The 17,702-nt window shown below is 51.1% G+C and overlaps 1 protein-coding gene across 4 annotated transcripts in view; it reads right to left on the bottom strand.

The window, feature by feature from the left end:
• RASGEF1B (RasGEF domain family member 1B) overlaps window positions 1–17,702 on the bottom strand; it is a 675,372-nt gene that overhangs the window by 31,244 nt on the left and 626,426 nt on the right. Inside the window, exon 1 of one of the 4 annotated variants that reach the window (XM_073542966.1) lies at window positions 12,591–12,800. The exons of 1 other annotated variant lie outside the window; for it this stretch is intronic. The gene's annotated coding sequence lies outside the window, so the exon portion shown is untranslated. Of the gene's footprint in view, window positions 1–771; window positions 793–2,306; window positions 2,634–12,590; window positions 12,801–17,702 lie in introns of those variants that run through there. 2 more of the 4 variants (XM_073542950.1, XM_073542958.1) reach the window with 2 other exon arrangements.

Genomic DNA, 17,702 nt, shown 5'->3' with positions numbered 1-17,702 from the left:
AGGTGCAAGAGGACTCAGGTCCTGACAGTGCTACTGCTGCCATATCTTCATCCTCATCAGATGAGGAGTTCGACTTTGACAAGTATTTGTATGACATGGAGCAGGCAAAGCGTTGCCGCAAGGAAAAAGATTTCACTCCGTCTCCTATAGCAAGCAGATTGACCATATTTCAGCAAAATGTTTCACTTGTTCTCAAAGAAATAGAAAAATTCAACCGTTCATCAAAACTGACTGTGCATGAGGCAATTCCTTTATACCCGGAAATTGTTAGAGATGTTGCCCATGTGGTTACGGCTTTACCTCCAACCCAAGTTAGTGTAGAGAGGTTGTTCTCTAGCCTTAAAATTATTAGGTCAGATATGAGGTCATCTATGAAGGAGGATCTGATGGAGGCAATTTTATTTCTTAGAACAAATTCATAGACTGCACAAATGTTATTTAGTATGTTTTTGTTGAAAACTGTTTTTTGCCACTTATAGTGTTATATATAGATACAATATATATATATATATATATATATATATATATATATATATATATATATAATCGATATTACATATTTACAATTTATTAGTTTTTTGTGTTCTAAAGTTGTATTCCAATAAATATGTATTAGGTTCTATCTAAATATCTTGATTATTGTATCATAAAAATGATTAAATGTCTGATGTTCACATTGTACTAGAATACATTTTTCACTTAAATATAAGAAATATATGTCGGAGTCGGTGTAAGGGAAATTGAGGAGTCGGAGTCGCAGGTTTGGCTTACCGACTCCACAGCCCTAATTTCTGTAGTAGAAAACTGGATCTTGTGTATTTGGAGTGAACTCTCAGCACCTGCTCATTTTCCTCTTGATGCTCTTTACCCTGCTGTTTATCAAATCATCCCATATATTGCAAAATTGAGGTCACAGCAGATTATTGCGGACTGGTCCATAAAAAGAATCAGATTTTTGACTGCTTGACTTCCACTGCAATAGCAATGATTATAGGAAGTCATCATTCTCCCAGTAAGTGGGTTTTTTCCACTAGAGCAGATATTTCCTGCAGATCCCAGGGCAGGCTGATCGGGGCCCAGTGCGTGAGAGAGGCGGCCAGTTGTCTCTCACAGACACTTCTTTATTAATTAGGCACATGCTGACAGATGGGTCATAAAACATTGATGTCCCTATTCTGCACTACAAAACTGATCGTCAGCTGCTGGTAGCAGCGTTGGACAGCTTCTGATCACATGCGCCAGCAGAGCACAAAAAGGGGCCCCCAGTTACCCAAAACACAGACTCCTGCTGGTCCTGCTATTCAGACTGTCCTTGGAACTGTGCAATGTCCTCAAGTCGCTATTTAAAAAGGTGTTGCCCCCTTTCTGAAATGTTTCTGCTATAATTATTATTAAAAAGGGCATATCTCCCCTTCCCTTCCAGTTGTACGCCGCTGCCCCAGTCTCTTGTCTGCCTGCAGAGCTGAAGCCAATTGTAGAGCCGGCCTCGAAACCAAGGAAGGCAAATCATTTTCTATTTTTTTTTTTTTTTAACTACAGCAACCTTTAGATTTTTCACATGTACATTAGCACCTAAACAAGTGAAGGATCTGGTCTAAATATGGGGTAGGACAGGACATCTGGAGATATCTCACCATTGGTCACACCACCTGGAATGTGGACCTCCTGCCAGCTGTGTCTATACAGCCTACAGCAAATATAGGATGTATGCGGAGCCTACAGCTCTTCACAAAAGCTCAGCCCCGGGGTATAAGAGCAGATACCGTGTCCATTGTAACCAGATTCTTCAAAGAACGCTCCTTTCATTACTACACACAGCATTGCTATCTTGGCAGAAGACACCCTGTGGGTCAAATCCCCAAAGTAAAGGTACTGTCACACTTAGCGATGCACCAGCGATATGACGCAGTCAGGATCGCTGGTACATCGCTAGGTGGTCGCTAGTGAGCTGCCACACAGGCAGATCTCACCAGCGACATCGCAGTGGTCAGGGGTCACTACTTACCTGTCACACCAGGCGATCCTGACGTCCTCCCGCCCGCGTCCACGAGTCGCTCGTCGGCGCCACAGGAAGCGCCTGACGAGAAACAGTCCTGGACGTTCTCGCGCGATCAGCGATAACCAGTGGGGGAGCGGTCAGAGGTAAGTATCACACACAGCGATATCGCTAGCAATATCGCTGCTACGTCACAAAATCGGTGATGTTATAGCGATATTGCTAGCGATATCGCTTAGTGTGACAGGCCCTTAAGGAACAGGAGAAATCTCTTGGCCAAATAAGTCATTAATTGTCCACAATATGATACCTTCTATTTCTCATCGACAACCAGTCAGCGCTGATGAAATCCAACACGACTATGGACACATCCGGATTCAGAATCCTGAAGGATGGCATCTGGCAGCCATTATGGTCCCATATTGTGTGGCAGCAGCCCTACAGCGACCGGAGGTGAACACCACAGCCCCGTGCACCATCTACATCAGACGTCTCAAACACACGGGGCATGTGGCCCCTGAGGCAGTCATCTCCGGCCCACGGTGCATCACATGTCTCACTCCCTGAGGCAGGTAGAAGGGGGAAGGCACGCATTCAGGAGCGCGCAATTGCTGTGTGTCCTGTGTGTACAGGACCTGGGATGAGGTCACATGGGGGGAGGAGTCAGGGGTCACATGATCAGGGGCCTCAGCATGTATGCAGAACGCTGTCAGTGCTGGTTGCCATGGTGCTGGATGCGGGTAAGTTTATGTGTGGGTTATGAGGGGTTTACAGGGTGGATGTAGCAGAGCCGTGTGTGTACAATGTGTACGGAGCGGAGCCATGTGTGTACGAGGAGCGAGGTGTAGGGAGTGGAACCGTGTGTACGAGGTGCGCGGAGCGGAGCCGTGTGTGTACGAGGTGCGCGGAGCGGAGCCTCGTGTGTACGAGGTGCGCGGAGCGGAGCTGTGTGTGTACGAGGTGTACGGAGCGGAGCCTCGTGTGTACGAGGTGTACGGAGCGGAGCCTCGTGTGTACGAGGTGCACGGAGCGGAGCCTTGTGTGTACGAGGTGCACGGAGCGGAGCCTTGTGTGTACGAGGTGCACGGAGCGGAGCCTCGTGTGTACGAGGTGTACGGAGCGGAGCCTTGTGTGTACGAGGTGCACGGAGCGGAGCCTTGTGTGTACGAGGTGCACGGAGCGGAGCCTCGTGTGTACGAGGTGTACGGAGCGGAGCCTCGTGTGTACGAGGTGTACGGAGCGGAGCCTCGTGTGTACGAGGTGTACGGAGCGGAGCTGTGTGTGTACGAGGTGTACGGAGCGGAGCCTCGTGTGTACGAGGTGTGCGGAGCGGAGCCTCGTGTGTACGAGGTGCACGGAGCGGAGCCTCGTGTGTACGAGGTGTACGGAGCGGAGCCTCGTGTGTACGAGGTGTACGGAGCGGAGCCTCGTGTGTACGAGGTGCACGGAGCGGAGCCTCGTGTGTACGAGGTGTACGGAGCGGAGCCTCGTGTGTACGAGGTGTACGGAGCGGAGCCTCGTGTGTACGAGGTGTACGGAGCGGAGCCTCGTGTGTACGAGGTGTACGGAGCGGAGCCTCGTGTGTACGAGGTGCACGGAGCGGAGCCTCGTGTGTACGAGGTGCACGGAGCGGAGCCTCGTGTGTACGAGGTGCACGGAGCGGAGCCTCGTGTGTACGAGGTGCACGGAGCGGAGCCTCGTGTGTACGAGGTGCACGGAGCGGAGCCTCGTGTGTACGAGGTGTACGGAGCGGAGCCTCGTGTGTACGAGGTGTACGGAGCGGAGCCTCGTGTGTACGGGGTGTACGGAGCGGAGCCTCGTGTGTACGGAGCGGAGCCTCGTGTGTACGGAGCGGAGCCTCGTGTGTACGAGGTGTGCGGAGCCTCGTGTGTATGAGGCGTGCGGAGCGGAGATGTGTGTGTATGAGGTGTGCTGAGTGGAAATGTGCGTGTATTTTGGCATGGGGGGGCCCATTTGAAAGTTCACACCAGGGCCCATAACTTTGTAGTTACGCCACTGCTCATGCTAGAAGAGAGGAGGAGTGCGCCGCTCAATAGTGGCTGTGGCCCTGCGTGATGACATCACGCCAGCGCGCAGAGAGCGGAGGCGTGACTTTCCCCTCATTGCTGGATTTTGCAGGTGACGGTGGCTGTGTGTGTACAGCGAGATGATAGCGCCGGCTCACATGCAGAGCCGACACTATCATCCGCTGAGGTAAGCTGTACATTGCAGCTGACAACCTATTTGAACAGCCACGATCGGTATTAGCACCGATCGCAGCCGTTTAACCCCTTAGATACCGCTATCAATTGTGACTGTATTAAGTTTGAAAGAAATGCGGCCCACCAGCTTAATTTTTATGTGCGGCCCATTTACTCTGCCGAGTTTGAGACCCCTGAGCTACATCCAGGAGTTGAGTTAGTAACAACCAGTTGGTGGGGGTGCAGAGTTGGACTATATGGGATATTAATGACTAAGCATGGGTCATCAATAATCACATGACTGGGCAGCCCCTTTAAAAGTAGTATTTGCCATCGCAACAACCTATGACACGTCAAAAGGTTTTCATCTCAGCACTTGGAACCTCCACAAATCATTAAACGTTACTGATCAATGGAAGCCTCAGCACCTGGAACCTGTTGATATGTCTGAAAATTCTTTAAAATGGTTAAACTTTAGAGTAATTTTTAATTTCTTTAATTTTCGACAGGATTGTCCTAATAGCTAAAGTGTCATAGGTCCCCCAACTCTACCCCTGATTATAGTTGTCAGGGGAAGAGAGAATTGGATATTCTGGACCACAAACTGCTGAATCCATAGTTTCCTAGATCAGCAGCAGCCATAGATAGGGCTTCTTATAGGGAATCTGCCAGCAAGTTACTGTTATGTAATCTGAGAGGAGAATGATATAGGGACAGAGACGCTGATTCCAGTGATGTATCACTTACTAGGCTGCATAATAATAATTTTATTTCCATAGCCCCACATATTCTGCAACACCTTACATTATAGAGGGGACTTGTACTGACAATAGGAGATATTACAGAATAACAATGATACATAAATTAACAGATACCAAGAGGAATGAGGGCCTTGCTTGCAAGCTTACAGTCTATGAGGAAATCTATGCATGTTGTTGTTTCAATAAAATCAGTGTTTTATCAGCAGAAGATTATCACGACAAGGTGACTTTTGCTGCATAATCAACTGCTCTGTTTAACCCCACCCCACCACTGACTATATTGACAGAAAGCTGCCAATCAGTGGTGTGGGTGGGGTTATAGAGGGCCGAGCATTCAGAGCACGGATAGATCTGCAGCAGAGAAAACTGTGATTGTGTCAGAATGTAAGCATGCAGACCAGCAAGCGACATCACTGGAATCAGGTTCTCTGTCCCTTCAATTCCAAAGCAAAAACCTACTGAAGTGTCAGGTTTAGAATTAGACCCCCAGATGTCTGCATGTGGGGGCACAGTGGAGCGGAGCATATATGTAATTTTCTGTTTGTTTCACTAGAAGAAATGTCTATGCACCCTAGGACGCAGCCAGCGCAGGCGAGTAAGCGCTGTGCACAGACGCCGCCACCTGCCTTTTGGGAGCTTATGGGATGTACAATATTAGAGGATTTAGTCTTGATTATGTTTGCATTGGATTAGTTTCATGGGTCACGACATGGCTAAGAATAGCCGCTTCTCTAACATCACTGTTTATCCTGCATCAAATTAATCCTTTCCAAAAAAAAAAAAACGTGTGCACAGCTCACACTAGATTACCCTGGATAGGAGAACAGTAGCGAGCGCCAGATACACCGAGAGCTCCACTGAGGGGTTACTTGCTGACTAAACTTCCCTGTCACAGTGCAGGGATGTAGGTGTGTACTGTAGTTACATCGCCGGTGTGGCAGTCAGCAGGCATGCCGCACTCCACATGGTGAAGTCACATTATGTGTCACTAGGAATGGATCACCACAGACCTACGGTTTATTTTCCCATTATAAACATGGAGGGCTATTGCTTTCCATACTGTGTTTGGGGTTGTTCCCCAGTTCTACAACTAAAAACACAAGGGGTCAAATACTTTTCCACACCACACCTATAGACTTAAGGGGGTTATCCGGAACATTAGGTATTGTTTCATATGGGACCAATAACCTACCAACAGGTAGGTGTGATGACCTCTGTCTGCTCAGGAGGTGACTCTCCGGTGTCAGCAGAGCAGATCTTTCTTTTCTGGCCTGTTCTGTCAACGGAGAGTCACTGCTACCATCATGCTGATTAATAGCTGCCTCCCCGCTTTTAGGCAGTGGAGAGCTGGCTGTCAATCAGCACGACTGGCAGAGACGCCCTGTCGGCAAAAGCTGATCTTTCCACAGGAGGTCCCCAGGAGAATCACCATCAGGAGTGGTCCTTGACTTCTCCAAGTCGCAGCTAGTTAGCAACTGGACGTTCATAGCTATGGATGAGCGAACCCATAGAAGTTTGGGTCCTGATACCCGACCTTTATTCCAAAGTTTGGTTTGGGTACCAGAACTGTACCCAAACTTGGAACAGAACCTGAACCCAATTGAAAATACTGGGGACCCGAACTCTGGAGCTGGAAAAATTCTTCTCCCAAAACTCAGAAAATTGCAATGAACTTCCGGAAGAAGTGTGTGTTCTGCATTTAGCACCGAATACTAACTCTCTGGTACGAACTACAAACTTAAGTTCGGGTATGATCATTCATAGCCCTATACAAAAATATAAGCAACGTCCTGGATAACCCCTTTAAGTCTCACCATGTCAAATGATGACTCTCATACACAGGAGCACTCACGCAGCCAACACCAAGCATCTCTGTAGAACAAAAGGATCCTTTTCCCCCCAGTAGAGGATCCTCCTTCACATTAGACCAGGGGTCTCAAACTCGCGGCCCGCGGGCCAACTGAGGCCCTCGGGACAATAGTTTGCAGCCCTCACCTCATGGGCCCTCGGGACAATAGTTTGTGACCCTCACCTCAGCTGGGATCACACATGCAAGAAACACGGCCGAGTCTCGCATGTGAAATCCCAGTCACACGTAGCACCGCTCATTAAGATCATGAATATGGATGCCGCTCCACTCTCATAGGAGCGGCGCCCATATTCAGGAGCTTAATGAGCGGTACCACGTGACGTGTGACCGTGAGATCATACAGGAAGATGTCGGCGCTGGACCATCTGAGCAGAAGCAGGAGGGGGCGAGTATGATGATGGCTAGATAGTCACAGCAGCCAAGGTGTACGAGTCACACTCACAACACATGCAGCAGGAGCAGCCGAGCAGGGACCGGACAGGGCCACAGACTCAGGTGCGCCGGGTTCAGAATGAGCAGTGGGGCGGTGCGGTATATTGCTTTCAGAGGCGGGACATCAGCTGGCCTTATTGCGAACTTGTGCCATGCGAGAGTAAGCGCTGCCAGATCTCTAGCAGCAAGGAGTAGGCATAAGAAGCCATGTTCAAAACAGTTTATGTACAATGTTCCATTCATGTTCAGAAAGTTACATGTTAAAGAACTGTTAATACAGACATCTGAATAATAATAATTACATTTCTTTAGTCAGCAACTCTATGTGCTTTCTTCAGTCTTCTATATCTGCTGTATTATTATCATTTTCACTGAATTTATTACTGATTGATTTATTTTTTTCTTATGATTTTGTTAATTTATTTTTATTTTTTAACACAAAATAAGATGAAAAAATAAAGACATTTGATAACATTGGAATGTTTTTGTAAGAGCTTTTCTTGTGGAAAACCTGATGCGGACCAGCCTCACCCAGATTTTACCTCCAGCGGCCCCCGGGTAAATTGAGTTTGAGACCCCTGCATTAGACCATCAGCCGGCCGGAGCCCAATATGTATGAAGCAGTGTAGAAGTTATATACAGCATAGAGAGCAATTGGCACGTTGCACTGGTTTGAGGTTTAGGACATATACTGTAATTACCCAAACAATCATCACTGACTCAAGAGGAACAATTTGGTACAATAAAAACATTCCACTGTGCATCATGAAAAGAGACCACCGGGTGGCGCTGTGCCATTGTAAAGCGCTTACATGCAGAGCAAGCAATAAGAACATGGTCCACAATGTAAGATGGCTTATGTAATATTTCTGGAGGCAGGAAAGACTAAACAATGGAGACCAGTCATACGAAGAAAACAAACAGCTTTCTTATAGGATTCTCCCCCACACTCATCACGTATACTATGTGGATGGTTTTCCAATAGTTCCCCAACAAACTGATGGAAACGTGTAACCTGGGCTCATCCGGGGAGAGGTTTCGGACCAACAGAGATTTACAAAATAGAAAGTCCTTCAGTTAGTGGACATAATTAGTACACCCATTCCTCTCTCTGAATGTATGAAGAGCTTACGTCAAAGGCCCTGAGGTCCGTGTGTGAGGTCCGTGTGTGAGGTCCGTGTGTGAGGTCTGCTCCCCAGCAGTCCGACACCCGCCATTCATTAGTGAAGCTTACAGCTCTGCCCGGACAGGATGGACTTCTCTCTCTCTCTTTCATTCATCTGCGCTGATGACATAAACCATCACCGCACAATTGTTGAAGCCTAGAGAAAGGGCCGATAACTAGCGGTCTACACACCTAGGGGTAGGGTATTCCCACCATAAGCAGCAGATATGCCTGGTCTAGGGGGGTCTTACTGCTGTGACTCACGGCAAAGAGTGTTAGATCGGGATGGTTGGGTTTTCCTACCATAAGCAGCAGAGGTGACTGATCTGTGGGGTCTTGGGCTATGTTCACATGCAGTGGTTCGGCTTCACTTTTTTCTGGATCCAAAGCTCGCTCTCTGGGCAGTAAAAACACAGCGTTCAGCAAAAAGGCCATGGAAACAAGTGCGTGCCTGAGATTTCTGACATCCCATAGTTTTTGTTGGTACTGGAAAACGCAACTTACAATTTGCATTAAAAAAAAAAAGCAGCAAAAAAATGCTGCATGTGAACCCAGCCTTACTGCGGTGACCCACATGAGACAGACGGAGAGCTTTAGAGCTGCTGGAAAAAAATATCATCATTTTGTGCATTACATAGTAGCCTCCGCAAGGCTTCTGTGACGGAGGGGAGGCTACGAATGATCACACACTGATGGCATGGAGTCACTGTGCCACCAACGTGAGGCTTCAGGGCAGCGGCCGGTTACATTTCTCTGATGCCACCTCCATTAGTCAGTGCAACTCACAGCGATCATATATATATATATATCCAACAGGAAGTATACAGTGTGTGAGGCGATGACAACCCTGCTGGTAGCATACACATGTGACAGAGGAATGGGGGGCGCTATGTATAGGGCGCGGAGCTGTGGAAAAGTGGCGTCATTCATCCCCTGATTGTAGCCACAATACAACTCAATGGAAGAGATGGCGCGTCGCGCAGTAGTAGCGTCCAGTGGTTTCCCAGTGGCCGCTGCACAGTCCAGCCTAAATATACAGAATAAGAAATAACATTGTGCTGCTGGCATCTGGGCCACCACATCGGGTACAAACTCTACCCGCTGGGCTCCATAACGCCATTGCCTCATCACCTCCACCGAGGTCACCAGGGGCCTACTCAGGACAATGTCACAGCTACGTATGTGCACTGCCCCGGACCAGTTCCAACAGCATAAGGGGTGCGACAAGGTCCGATCACCATGCACCGCACTTACAGGGGGTATACGCTGCCTATATGTCCAGGCGGAATATGTGTGTATATATATATATATATACATACACTTTACACAATGTACACACACAGCTCTGCATGTATAGCGCACACATATATACAGACACTCGTGCATTATGTTCATGCACATACCTCTGCGATATATATATATATATATATACACTCACTGGCCACTTTATTAGGTACACCATGCTAGTAAGGGGTTGGACCCCCTTTTGCCTTCAGAACTGCCTCAATTCTTCGTGGCAGAGATTCAACAAGGTGCTGGAAGCATTCCTCAGGGATTTTGGACCATATTGACATGATGGCATCACACAGTTGGCGCAGATTTGTCGGCTGCACATCCCTGATGCGAATCTCCCGTTCCACCACATCCCAAAGATGCTCTATTGGATTGAGATCTGGTGACTGAGGAGGCCATTTGAGTACAGTAAACTCATTGTCATGTTCGAGAAACCAATCTGAGATGATTCGAGCTTTATGACATGGCGCATTATCCTGCTGAAAGTAGCCATCAGATGTTGGGTACATTGTGGTCATAAAGGGATGGACATGGTCAGCAACAATACTCAGGTAGGCTGTGGCGTTGCAACGATGCTCAATTGGTACCAAGGGGCCCAAAGAGTGCCCAGAAAAAATTCCCCACACCATGACACCACCACCACCAGCCTGAACCGTTGATACAAGGCAGGATGGATCCATGCTTTCATGTTGTTTACGCCAAATTCTGACCCTACCATCCGAATGTCGCAGCAGAAATCGAGACTCATCAGACCAGGCAACGTTTTTCCAATCTTCTACTGTCCAATTTCGATGAGCTTGTGCAAATTGTAGCCTCAGTTTCCTGTTCTTAGCTGAGAGGAGTGGTACCCAGTGTGGTCTTCTGCTGCTGTAGCCCATCTGCCTCAAAGTTCGACGCACTGTGCGTTCAGAGATGCTCTTCTGCCTACCTTGGTTGTAACGGGTGGCAATTTGAGTCACTGTTGCCTTTCTATCAGCTCGAACCAGTCTGCCCATTCTCCTCTGACCTCTGGCATCAACATGGCATTTCCGGCCACAGAACTGCCGCTCACTGGATTTTTTTTCTTTTTCGGACCATTCTCTGTAAACCCTAGAGATGGTTGTGCGTGAAAATCCCAGTAGATCAGCAGTTTCTGAAATTCTCAGACCAGCCCTTCTGGCACCAACAATCATGCCACGTTCAAAGGCACTCAAATCACCTTTCTTCCCCATACTGATGCTCGGTTTGAACTGCAGGAGATTGTCTTGACCATGTCTACATGCCTAAATGCACTGAGTTGCCGCCATGTGATTGGCTGATTAGAAATTAAGTCTTAACACACAGTTGGACAGGTGTACCTAATAAAGTGGCCAGTGAGTGTATATACACACACAGTATACATACAGCTCTGCATGTAGATGTTCCACACCCCCCTCTGCATGTATACATTACATGACACATACACCCCCCCCTCTGCATGTATACATTACATGACACATACACCCCCCCCTCTGCATGTATACATTACATGACACATAAACCCCCCGTCTGCATGTATACATTACATGACACATACACCCCCCTCAGCATGTATACATGACACATACACCCCCCCTCTGCATGTATACATTACATGACACATACACCCCCCCTCTGCATGTATACATTACATGACACATACACCCCCCTCAGCATGTATACATGACACATACACCCCCCCCTCTGCATGTATACATTACATGACACATACACCCCCCCCTCTGCATGTATACATTACATGACACATACACCCCCCCTCTGCATGTATACATTACATGACACATACACCCCCCCTCTGCATGTATACATTACATGACACATACACCCCCCCTCTGCATGTATACATTACATGACACATACACCCCCCCCTCTGCATGTATACATTACATGACACATACACCCCCCCCTCTGCATGTATACATTACATGACACATACACCCCCCTCAGCATGTATACATGACACATACACCCCCCCCTCTGCATGTATACATTACATGACACATACACCCCCCCCTCTGCATGTATACATTACATGACACATACACCCCCCCCTCTGCATGTATACATTACATGACACATACACCCCCCCTCTGCATATATACATTACATGACACATACACCCCCCCTCTGCATGTATACATTACATGACACATACACCCCCCCCTCTGCATGTATACATTACATGACACATACACCCCCCCTCTGCATGTATACATTACATGACACATACACCCCCCCTCTGCATGTATACATTACATGACACATACACCCCCCCCTCTGCATGTATACATTACATGACACATACACCCCCCTCAGCATGTATACATGACACATACACCCCCCCTCTGCATGTATACATTACATGACACATACACCCCCCCTCAGCATGTATACATTACATGACACATACACCCCCCTCTGCATGTATACATTACATGACACATACACCCCCCTCTGCATGTATACATTACATGACACATACACCCCCCCCTCTGCATGTATACATTACATGACACATACACCCCCCCCTCTGCATGTATACATTACATGACACATACACCCCCCCCTCAGCATGTATACATTACATGACACATACACCCCCCCCTCTGCATGTATACATTACATGACACATACACCCCCCCTGCATGTATACATGACACATACACCCCCCCCTCAGCATGTATACATTACATGACACATACACCCCCCCCTCTGCATGTATACATTACATGACACATACACCCCCCCTCTGCATGTATACATTACATGACACATACACCCCCCCACTGCATGTATACATTACATGACACATATGTACACACACGTCTCTGCACCTATACATGACACACGTTACCTGGGAATCAGTGCGGTGACCGGAGCTCGGGGCTTCCCTTCCGCTCCCGGGATAATGCCGCCTCCATGCAGGGGCGCGAGTAGTAATCCCGCAGAGATCCACTGATAATTCCACAGGAGCCCACGAGTCACCAGTGGTCCTCCGCTCTGCCTGTCCCCAGCAATGTGCACTTGTTTCTTCGGTGTCGGAGTTTCCTCCCCCACACGTCACTGCTGTGTCCTCCTTCCCGCCCTCTCCTCCTCCTTCCCAGACGTGTGAATCACAGGTCGGCGGCGCAGACAGCTGCGGGCAGCAGCAGCAGCCATCTCCCCCCGTCCTGCATGGCTCTGGTGGTGGCCTCAGGGAGACAGGCTGATGGATGCTCAGAGATGGGGCCAGTGGGGCGGAATGATGGCGGTCAGCGGCATAGAGCTGCATTGTGGCTCCTGCTATGGGGACACTAATGTCGCTGCATTGTCGCAGTGCGCGGCTCCTGCTATGGGGACACTAGTGTCGCTGCATTGTCGCAGTGCGCGGCTCCTGCTATGGGGACACTAATGTCGCTGCATTGTCGCAGTGCGCGGCTCCTGCTATGGGGACACTAGTGTCGCTGCATTGTCGCAGTGCGCGGCTTCTGCTATGGGGACACTAATGTCGCTGCATTGTCGCAGTGCGCGGCTCCTGCTATGGGGACACTAGTGTCGCTGCATTGTCGCAGTGCGCGGCTCCTGCTATGGGGACACTAGTGTCGCTGCATTGTCGCAGTGCGCGGCTCCTGCTATGGGGACACTAGTGTCGCTGCATTGTCGCAGTGCGCGGCTTCTGCTATGGGGACACTAATGTCGCTGCATTGTCGCAGTGCGCGGCTCCTGCTATGGGGACACTAATGTCGCTGCATTGTCGCAGTGCGCGGCTCCTGCTATGGGGACACTAATGTCGCTGCATTGTCGCAGTGCGCGGCTTCTGCTATGGGGACACTAATGTCGCTGCATTGTCGCAGTGCGCGGCTCCTGCTATGGGGACACTAGTGTCGCTGCATTGTCGCAGTGCGCGGCTTCTGCTATGGGGACACTAATGTCGCTGCATTGTCGCAGTGCGCGGCTCCTGCTATGGGGACACTAGTGTCGCTGCATTGTCACAGTGCGCGGCTCCTGCTATGGGGACACTAGTGTCGCTGCATTGTCACAGTGCGCGGCTCCTGCTATGGGGACACTAGTGTCGCTGCATTGTCGTAGTGCGCGGCTCCTGCTATGGGGACACTAGTGTCGCTGCATTGTCGCAGTGCGCGGCTCCTGCTATGGGGACACTAATGTCGCTGCATTGTCGCAGTGCGCGGCTTCTGCTATGGGGACACTAATGTCGCTGCATTGTCGCAGTGCGCGGCTTCTGCTATGGGGACACTAATGTCGCTGCATTGTCGCAGTGCGCGGCTCCTGCTATGGGGACACTAGTGTCGCTGCATTGTCGCAGTGCGCGGCTTCTGCTATGGGGACACTAATGTCGCTGCATTGTCGCAGTGCGCGGCTCCTGCTATGGGGACACTAGTGTCGCTGCATTGTCACAGTGCGCGGCTCCTGCTATGGGGACACTAGTGTCGCTGCATTGTCACAGTGCGCGGCTCCTGCTATGGGGACACTAGTGTCGCTGCATTGTCGTAGTGCGCGGCTCCTGCTATGGGGACACTAGTGTCGCTGCATTGTCGCAGTGCGCGGCTCCTGCTATGGGGACACTAATGTCGCTGCATTGTCGCAGTGCGCGGCTTCTGCTATGGGGACACTAGTGTCGCTGCATTGTCGCAGTGCGCGGCTTCTGCTATGGGGACACTAATGTCGCTGCATTGTCGCAGTGCGCGGCTTCTGCTATGGGGACACTAGTGTCGCTGCATTGTCGCAGTGCGCGGCTCCTGCTATGGGGACACTAATGTCGCTGCATTGTCGCAGTGCGCGGCTTCTGCTATGGGGACACTAGTGTCGCTGCATTGTCGCAGTGCGCGGCTTCTGCTATGGGGACACTAATGTCGCTGCATTGTCGCAGTGCGCGGCTTCTGCTATGGGGACACTAGTGTCGCTGCATTGTCGCAGTGCGCGGCTCCTGCTATGGGGACACTAATGTCGCTGCATTGTCGCAGTGCGCGGCTTCTGCTATGGGGACACTAATGTCGCTGCATTGTCGCAGTGCGCGGCTTCTGCTATGGGGACACTAATGTCGCTGCATTGTCGCAGTGCGCGGCTCCTGCTATGGGGACACTAATGTCGCTGCATTGTCGCAGTGCGCGGCTTCTGCTATGGGGACACTAATGTCGCTGCATTGTCGCAGTGCGCGGCTTCTGCTATGGGGACACTAATGTCGCTGCATTGTCGCAGTGCGCGGCTCCTGCTGTGGGGACACTAATGTCGCTGCATTGTCGCAGTGCGCGGCTTCTGCTATGGGGACACTAATGTCGCTGCATTGTCGCAGTGCGCGGCTCCTGCTATGGGGACACTAATGTCGCTGCATTGTCGCAGTGCGCGGCTTCTGCTATGGGGACACTAGTGTCGCTGCATTGTCGCAGTGCGCGGCTTCTGCTATGGGGACACTAATGTCGCTGCATTGTCGCAGTGCGCGGCTCCTGCCATGGGGACACTAGTGTCGCTGCATTGTCGCAGTGTGCGGCTTCTGCTATGGGGACACTAATGTCGCTGCATTGTCGCAGTGCGCGGCTCCTGCTATGGGGACACTAATGTCGCTGCATTGTCGCAGTGCGCGGCTCCTGCCATGGGGACACTAGTGTCGCTGCATTGTCGCAGTGCGCGGCTTCTGCTATGGGGACACTAATGTCGCTGCATTGTCGCAGTGCGCGGCTCCTGCTATGGGGACACTAGTGTCGCTGCATTGTCGCAGTGCGCGGCTTCTGCTATGGGGACACTAATGTCGCTGCATTGTCGCAGTGCGCGGCTCCTGCCATGGGGACACTAGTGTCGCTGCATTGTCGCAGTGCGCGGCTTCTGCTATGGGGACACTAATGTCGCTGCATTGTCGCAGTGCGCGGCTCCTGCCATGGGGACACTAGTGTCGCTGCATTGTCGCAGTGCGCGGCTCCTGCTGTGGGGACACTAGTGTCGCTGCATTGTCACAGTGCGCGGCTTCTGCTATGGGGACACTAATGTCGCTGCATTGTCACAGTGCGCGGCTTCTGCTATGGGGACACTAGTGTCGCTGCATTGTCACAGTGCGCGGCTTCTGCTATGGGGACACTAATGTCGCTGCATTGTCACAGTGCGCGGCTTCTGCTATGGGGACACTAGTGTCGCTGCATTGTCGCAGTGCGCGGCTCCTGCTGTGGGGACACTAGTGTCGCTGCATTGTCACAGTGCGCGGCTTCTGCTATGGGGACACTAATGTCGCTGCATTGTCGCAGTGCGCGGCTTCTGCTATGGGGACACTAGTGTCGCTGCATTGTCACAGTGCGCGGCTTCTGCTATGGGGACACTAGTGTCGCTGCATTGTCACAGTGCGCGGCTTCTGCTATGGGGACACTAGTGTCGCTGCATTGTCACAGTGCGCGGCTTCTGCTATGGGGACACTAATGTCGCTGCATTGTCGCAGTGCGCGGCTCCTGCTGTGGGGACACTAATGTCGCTGCATTGTCGCAGTGAGTGGCTTCTGCTATGGGGACAGTAATGTCGCTGCATTGTCGCAGTGCGCGGCTTCTGCTATGGGGACACTAATGTCGCTGCATTGTCGCAGTGCGCGGCTTCTGCTATGGGGACACTAGTGTCGCTGCATTGTCGCAGTGCGCGGCTTCTGCTATGGGGACACTAGTGTCGCTGGATTGTCGCAGTGCGCGGCTTCTGCTATGGGGACAGTAATGTCGCAGTGCGCGGCTTCTGCTATGGGGACACTAATGTCGCTGCATTGTCGCAGTGCGCGGCTTCTGCTATGGGGACACTAATGTTGCTGCATTGTTGCAGTGCGCGGCTTCTGCTATGGGGACAGTAATGTCGCTGCATTGTCGCAGTGCGCGGCTTCTGCTATGGGGACACTAGTGTCGCTGCATTGTCGCAGTGCGCGGCTTCTGCTATGGGGACACTAGTGTCGCTGCATTGTCGCAGTGCGCGGCTTCTGCTATGGGGACACTAATGTCGCTGCATTGTCGCAGTGCGCGGCTTCTGCTATGGGGACACTAATGTCGCTGGATTGTCGCAGTGCGCGGCTTCTGCTATGGGGACACTAATGTCGCTGCATTGTCGCAGTGCGAGGCTCCTGCCATGGGGACACTAGTGTCGCTGCATTGTCACAGTGCGCGGCTTCTGCTATGGGGACACTAATGTCGCTGCATTGTCGCAGTGCGCGGCTCCTGCTGTGGGGACACTAATGTCGCTGCATTGTCGCAGTGCGCGGCTTCTGCTATGGGGACACTAATGTCGCTGCATTGTCGCAGTGCGCGGCTTCTGCTATGGGGACACTAATGTCGCTGCATTGTCGCAGTGAGCGGCTTCTGCTATGGGGACAGTAATGTCGCTGCATTGTCGCAGTGCGCGGCTTCTGCTATGGGGACACTAGTGTCGCTGCATTGTCGCAGTGCGCGGCTTCTGCTATGGGGACACTAGTGTCGCTGGATTGTCGCAGTGCGCGGCTTCTGCTATGGGGACACTAATGTCGCTGCATTGTCGCAGTGCGCGGCTTCTGCTATGGGGACACTAATGTCGCTGGATTGTCGCAGTGCGCGGCTCCTGCTGTGGGGACACTAATGTCGCTGCATTGTCGCAGTGCGCGGCTTCTGCTATGGGGACACTAATGTCGCTGCATTGTCGCAGTGCGCGGCTTCTGCTATGGGGACACTAATGTCGCTGCATTGTCGCAGTGCGCGGCTTCTGCTATGGGGACACTAATGTCGCTGCATTGTCGCAGTGAGCGGCTTCTGCTATGGGGACAGTAATGTCGCTGCATTGTCGCAGTGCGCGGCTCCTGCTATGGGGACACTAGTGTCGCTGCATTGTCGCAGTGCGCGGCTTCTGCTATGGGGACACTAGTGTCGCTGGATTGTCGCAGTGCGCGGCTTCTGCTATGGGGACACTAATGTCGCTGCATTGTCGCAGTGCGCGGCTTCTGCTATGGGGACACTAATGTCGCTGGATTGTCGCAGTGCGCGGC

Source organism: Dendrobates tinctorius, unplaced genomic scaffold (genome assembly GCF_039654945.1).
Source record: "Dendrobates tinctorius isolate UK_male_01 unplaced genomic scaffold, ASM3965494v1 ptg000011l, whole genome shotgun sequence".
In the NCBI taxonomy this organism is placed as follows: Eukaryota; Metazoa; Chordata; class Amphibia; order Anura; family Dendrobatidae; genus Dendrobates; species Dendrobates tinctorius.
Note: the sequence above shows the minus strand (reverse complement) of the source record. Positions and strands in the feature narration are given on the sequence as shown.